Raw genomic sequence first — 6,679 nt, forward strand, 5'->3', positions numbered from 1 at the left:
CAGGGTGGCAAAAGCTGAATCCCTATTCAATTCACAGTATGCAATATGTCCAGAGTACAAGGAAGGTTAGGGGGAGTGATTGTTCCTGTCAAGGTCAGAGAGGTACACGATTGCTCATCAGACCCTTTCAGTCAGAATAATGGACAGTTGAGCTCTTCTATATTCAAATAACTGAACTAAGGCCTTGTCCAGACCAACAATAGCCCCTTTGACAAGGTCAATGCAGGAGTCTTGGTGTGGGCATTTTGCCAAAGGATAATATAATAAAATGCAAAGTGAAAAGCTCAGAAGATACAAGATCACTGCATTATACTCCTTTGAGGCAGTACTGTTGGCTTCTTTTTTTGTGTGATGAGAACATTTAATGCGCGAAACATCAGCAGTATTGATCTGCTCATACTGTATTCTGTTGCATTCAGGTCTTAGGAGTTAGCCCTCAACTACAGAAAATCAGAGCAGCACAGACCTACATTTCATGTTTCTACCACCCTTGTAAACGCTGACACTCGGGGGAGATCATTTACACATGTTGTTACAACACATCTGTGTCAGGTAAAGCCAAATCATTGCTGTGTTTTCACATAAATTGGGGTGTATTGTTAGTACAACAGGCTGAGCCTGATTTGATTTGACAAAGCAAATCATCTGCAGTAAATGCATCGATTTCTGAAGCAATCTGCACAATGAGGTGAAAGTGATATTTCTGAAGGCTGGCTGATGGATGCAACTTGGAGGGGCTGTTCCATTGTTATACAGCTCGATGCTGATGGTGGTCAGAGGTTGTGTTTTAACATATAAAGCAGAATGCAGCACACTACTAACAAAACCAAAGAACTTTAAGTATAACTCATACTACTCAATTTTTAATGTCTTTACATTGGCTACCAGTAGGTAAAGAATACATTTTTCAGATTTTGTTCCGTAGAGTTTTTTATTATCTTTTGAGATGAGGATAGTAGCTAACTCGTAGGAAGTTTTGGTCTGAGTGATTTGTTATTTTACAAGCCAAAATGTGTCTCAATGACCGCAGCAGGCAAGATAAATGTCATTTTAATCACTTGGGGTGAAAGGATTTCTGTCATTATTGACAAATGATGAAATCCTTTTAAGTTCACCTCGATTTTTTGGCTAAATTATCATCCATTCATGATTTATCAGGGCGGCAATGCTCTCATTCATTAATTAGCATGCAGTTCTAATCCTTATCAGAGTCTCCGTATTGATAGCGTGTACATCATTCATCAATAATCCTCCAGTAAACATAACCTTATTTATTTATTTTGGTTTTTAGTGAGTTCCTTTTCATCCACAAACTGTTATTCATTACATTGGACTGCTGCCGACTGGAAGGGAATTGTGTTTCAAGAGCAAGCTAACGGTGCTAAATCAGCACATCTCTGCTTAGCTCTCATGCATGAAGTCTTTCATTACCTCATGTGATGGAATACTCTTGTTGCAGTTTTTGTGTGTTTTACTGTCCATTCAGGCCAAGTGGTTATTTTAGTAATTAAGGATATTGATTTATTTACATTGTATGTGCTATTAGTGTTTTGAGAGAAAATACAGGAGCAATGTAAAGAGTAGCTTTAAGCCAACATTAAATTATTTTTTTATTACATTAAGACCACTCCAAGCAAAAATACCAAGTAAGCAAGAGAATGAGTTAGTGGCATCGCCTGTGCACTTTACCTTCTAGAGTTTCAGCATCGCCTTGTGTTGTGCTTAAAGTGCTCACAGGAGCTGAAATGGAAAGATGAGGCTCGATAAATGTGTTGCTCTTCTGTTTAGACTTAAATGGTCAGTGAATAAGATTCAAATTCATGAAAACCATCCAAAAGACAGTAATAAAAAATCACTTATATTTGCAGTAGAATGTCAAAGAATAAACGAGGAGAGGTATAATTTGACTTATAGACTTTATTAGAATTAAACATTGCACAAAAAAAGCAAAGTACAACCAGCGGTTTTGTCACACGACTTGCACATTTATAACTGTGTGTGTGTGAGAGAGAGAGTGATGGAGACACAGAGACAGACAGCAAAACACAAAATGCGTATCTGTCAGACATGAGGAAAACCAACTGAGTGAGCCACAGCAGCCCACCTAAAATCTTAAAGATCACACCAAACAAATGGCACAAGATCTGCCTCCTTTTTATAATGCTGGATTCTTCTCTGACACACTTACACTCACACACACACATACACACACTTTTAATACTTAAAATACACAAATGTTATCCAGATGATCCTCATGCTGACAGATAGCACAACCCTCAGGTCTGCCAAGTCAGGAACAACGAATAGTGTCTGTAATGACAATCATAATAGCAATGAATCTGCCCTGTCGTAAGGGAGGTAGACCTGTTGAAACTCCTCCATGAGCATAAACCAGAACGGAAAACTACACATTCCACACCACAAGTTAACACCTAAGGCCTTATAGCGTCATAGCAGCACAAACATACTTGTCAAGATAACAGCGTGGAAGGCAGCCAAGAAAACCACATCAACCATTTTTCACAGATTGTTTTCTCAAAGTTGTCCCTGTCTCAGAAAGGACAAGAGTCACAGAAAGCTCTATCCATGTCTTTTCCATGGATGCAGAAAGAAGGCTGCCAAATGCTTTCATCTCCAGCTCTTGTTTTGCCTCAAACAAAAGTGGATCAAGTATACACATAGTAAATGCATGAGGGACACATACACACACACACACACACACACACACACACACACACAAAGACATACAGATACTGTAGACTCAATACACTTAAGGCAATGGTGGCCTGGCAGCTGTGACCGTTTGAGTAGATCTGAATGTGCCCCTGTATGCTTCTGTAACCCTTCAACTCTGTTCATCCCATATATGAGCCTGCGGCCTGAACAAGCCGCTTAGAAACATGGAACACTACTACAGATCACAGAAACACAAGATCAGCTCTTTCCTTCACGAACATCACTATATACAAGAGAATACTTCTTATTCATATTTCATATTGTAAACACCTGATTTACATACAATTCAGATAGCAGTGTGTATATTTACAATGATGCAGGTGAGCAGGTATGGGCGCTGATATGGAGCGGATACAATTTATATTTGCATGTTGTTAAAGAAGGCTTGTGTCTCCACATATTGTATTGTCGCTGACAGTCACGGGAAGATGGCTGCACTAATCAAAAATCCGCCCCAGAGATGGTGAACATCAACACTAATGAAACAATATCCAGCAGCTTGCTCTTTAATCCTCGTCATTATGTTCCACAAAATTATTCCTACTCTCACTCTGCATGGATCATATTGATATGATGGCTGAAGTGGCTAATACATATTTATTATGATACAATCCTGAAGACTATATTAAAACATAACATAGCAAGTTGCTGCGCATGGGCAGGAGATCTGTCATCACATAGACTTAACAAAAAACAGCCTTCAAAAAAAGGCTGGATTGTGTGTTTTTTTTCTTTTTTATCTCAAGGGACCATTAAACCTTTGCTGTGCCAGAAATTAGATTCTCATTTTATGAGTAAATGTGTACAAGTAATTAAAAGAGGAAGGCTGGATTACCATCCAGGCAGAGCTGGAAACTATCCTGGGGCTCCAGACCTCTAGGGGCCCCAAAAGCCCTAAATACACAGGTTGGCTGTGGTAATTTGATTAGTTGCAAATTCACCAACAAAGGTATGACTCACATTATAAGCTAATATTGTTGCCCTCTTGTAGAAATCTAACTTAAGTGCTGTCTTATTTTATTTTTTATATATCTCATATCTCATAAAATAGTTTTTAATCAAATTACCAAACTCAAACAGCATTTTAAGGATTGATTCTAGCCCTGGGCCACTGTTCATAACTGGAACTTTATGACATATTATACAACATGTGGGGGTCACTAGGGGCCCAAGAGCGAATGTTTTGCAGAGAGGCCTGGAGAAGAAGAAAAACAGCACCGTTCTAGGAAGTGCACCAAAACATCATATATTCATGTTCTTGTGACAAAGTCCTCTAGCTGACATTGTAGTTAATTTAACCATGTTCCCTCTAACCTAAATGAAATAGTAAATTAACTCAATTTTAGAAGCTTTCATCACTTAAACCAAGCCTAAACAACCCTTAACCATTGCATGGTTGTATTATTAAACAGATTTACAAATGTCCCGCCGAGAAGGGCGTCAGATCAGTCTGTAATTCTTTATTAACGGGCAACGTATTGGGACGTTTATTTTGAAGGATTCGTTAAAAATTCCCCCTAACAAATTAATCAAACATTTACAGTAAAAGGGACAATGTAGGATTGTAATTAATATTTCAAGATAATAATATATCTCTTACCTTAAAAGTAATTCATTATTAACTACCTTCTCCTACATGGCAAACTGAAATGAATACTAACCACTGAATACCAACCGTAACAGTTCAGTTACATTGCCAGGGCATACTGGGAAGGACTTTTGTTTGCAATTCAGATAATTAAGCCTCTTTTTGTATCTTTTTACCACTGTTGAGAGGATTAGTCCTGAATTCACCTGGCTTTGTAGTCCAGTCATGCAATTTTGCTCATCAAATATCAGCTTTGCTCACGTTAAACAATTAGGACCCTGCCAACACCTGAGCCCCAGAGACCCCCTCCGCTGCATCTGTGGACAGTGTCCTTATCATGCACTAGCAGAACTCCCCCTGAGCACAGCCGCACCTTTAGTCAGTGACACTTGTGTCAAAGAATTTATGAACTTCTATTATAAGAAACGGTTACACTTTTATTTGGAGGAACAGGCTTTGCTCATGAGGGGGCTCTGCAGCAGTGAGAGATCCAGCTGAGAATACAATAAAGACCCCAAGAGCCCAACAGACATATCACTGAGATATGGGTAAAACATAACGCTAAAGGTGGGAGATGCCATCGTCTAACATGGTAAAAAGGTGCTTAACCTTGTGGAGACCATGGTGGGGGAGGGAAAAATCAATCACCACAGCCAGTACCAGCTTTGTGTGGTCTTTGTGGAGAGGAGAGGAGAGGAGAGGAGAGGAGAGGAGAGGAGCAGGAGAGGAATACCAATCAAGAGTGAGTGAGGACTTGTCAGTCTGTAAAGGCCACCTCTGTGTCTTGACTGAACATGATTGATTAAGGATACCTTCCAGTAATGAGTAACACTTTTATCCCTCAAGCAATGTGTTGTATATTTACACAACAAGTATGAATTATAATAGCAGACATTTAAAATAACATATTATCTTACCTAAACTAAGAGGGTCTCATTTGTCGAACCAAACTGTCTGCAAGATTGACATGCTCAGTTTGTATGGACAGTGTTTATAATTTAGATCAACCAACAATAATAAAACACCCACACATTCTCTCAATAACACCTCTTCCTTTCTGCAGATAGCTCAGATGCTGTATTTCAAAACTAACCTTGAAGCTTCAGTAGTTTATTTTTATACCTCTTGGGTTCAGTGGAACAGGCTTGACACATTATCCTTTGTTGTTATTGTTAACGTGTTAGCAGACAGATGCCTATTTATTCATTCAGTTAAATACATTATTTCAGTTATTTTTGTGTTCACCCAATTAATTTAAGGCTAATGTTCACTGTTTTGGCCTCTACCTACTCCTGAGGGAATTATCTTGGTCTATCTTGGCAGCTAGATAGTCCTCTATGTTCACCAAATAGTCAATAACTCTGTCTGTCTGCTGTTTAAAGTTGGATTAATTGCTGAAAACAGCTGCCTGCTGCAGTTTGGGGATGAGAGTGGAATTATGGGCTGGAACACCAAAAATATGATCTAAAATAAATAAAACACTTTGGAGCTGAGGGTAACTGCAGAGATGGGTGACCCATTTGACATTACACATAGTAGTTTGATCCATTGTTAATACCAAAAAAATATTATATGTGCAGCTCTGAACAGAGCAACACCATCTGTAGATATTTGGCAGGACAGAGTTACATTAAATATGAAGCTTGTGAATATGACCACCAACGTGACTTTTAAACAAAAGAATGAAGGCGGTATTTACAGTAACCCGTTGTACTTCTGTTGACAAAGAAGTGTATTTACATATAAGTGGAAGATGTCCATTAGGGATCCAACCACTACCAACTGCATACTTGTCATTACAGTTATTTTATACTTAGCATCCGTCTGTAGTTTGTTTGTGAGCAAGTGCGTGATTAAATATATAACGAGTTAAAGCTGAGTACCCTGTATTTGTGGTTACTGAATGAGGTGGTTTGGATTGGGCAGCAAATCAGAATGTCAAACGGCCTCTATGACACCGCAGGGAAATCAGCCTCTCACAGCTCACTGTAAAAAAACAAAACACCTTCCAAGTTTTACTCATAAACAATACTCCGTTTTAGTATTTGTCTAGACAGGACTCTATATGAGAACCTTTTCACTTTAAGAAATGTCTGCTTTTCTGAGGTTTGACAACAAGATTTTGAGATCAGATGGCCGGAGAACACACATGATCTCACTTTGGTTTCACTGCATTAACTCATTTAGTATCAGAGGCGTGCATACAAAGACTTGATGCCCCTGTAATCGGCACAGGGCCATTAAGCCCAGAGAAAATGTCAGCAGCTATATGAATGTGTGACTCTTGCGTTTCAAAGATGATGGGGTCTGTCTGTACAGCGATACAAGGGGAAGGTCAGTGTAATGGTCTGGCTG

The 6,679-nt window shown here is 39.0% G+C and overlaps 1 protein-coding gene across 1 annotated transcript in view; it reads right to left on the reverse strand.

The window, feature by feature from the left end:
* Positions 1-2,194: 2,194 nt before the first annotated feature.
* gsk3ba (glycogen synthase kinase 3 beta, genome duplicate a) overlaps positions 2,195-6,679 on the reverse strand; it is a 115,712-nt gene continuing 111,227 nt past the window's right edge. Inside the window, exon 12 of the transcript XR_008531800.1 lies at positions 2,195-2,211. The gene's annotated coding sequence lies outside the window, so the exon portion shown is untranslated. The remainder of the gene's footprint in view (positions 2,212-6,679) is intronic.

The sequence above is a fragment of the Anoplopoma fimbria genome, chromosome 16 (genome assembly GCF_027596085.1).
Source record: "Anoplopoma fimbria isolate UVic2021 breed Golden Eagle Sablefish chromosome 16, Afim_UVic_2022, whole genome shotgun sequence".
Taxonomy (NCBI): Eukaryota; Metazoa; Chordata; class Actinopteri; order Perciformes; family Anoplopomatidae; genus Anoplopoma; species Anoplopoma fimbria.